The following is a 466-nucleotide window of genomic DNA, read 5'->3' on the forward strand; positions in this document are numbered from 1 at the left end:
TGCAGCCGAGCGGTTGCGGGGGCTCCGGTTGTGCCGATGCTATCCCAAGCCTCCCGGCTCTGGGGAACCGGCTCGGCGGTGGGGCCGGTTGTCGGTGGATGCCCGGGAGGTCGCTGCGTGGGGACACCGGGCTGCGGGCGCTGAGTCAGCGTTCCCGGCGGCGTTGGACGGGCGCGGGGCGGCGAGCCTGCCAGGCAGGCACAATGCAAATGATAGATAAACAAGCAAAGAACAAGGACAAAATACATCAAGCTCGGGCATGTGCCATGCATTGTGACCTGCCGCTGCGCCTTTTGTGACGGCCGGATTAATGGCCCGGAGACTGAGGGCCTCTGTTCGGCCGCCGGCTGCTTTCCGGCCGGACTCGGGTGCTTTTTTTCCCAGCCGGACATGGGTGCTTTTTCCCAGCTGGACTCAGGCGCTTTTTCCCAGCCGGACACCAAGGTCCCTTTGCCTTGCTCCAGCG

This window comes from Haliaeetus albicilla, chromosome 13, assembly GCF_947461875.1.
Source record: "Haliaeetus albicilla chromosome 13, bHalAlb1.1, whole genome shotgun sequence".
Lineage (NCBI taxonomy): Eukaryota > Metazoa > Chordata > Aves > Accipitriformes > Accipitridae > Haliaeetus > Haliaeetus albicilla.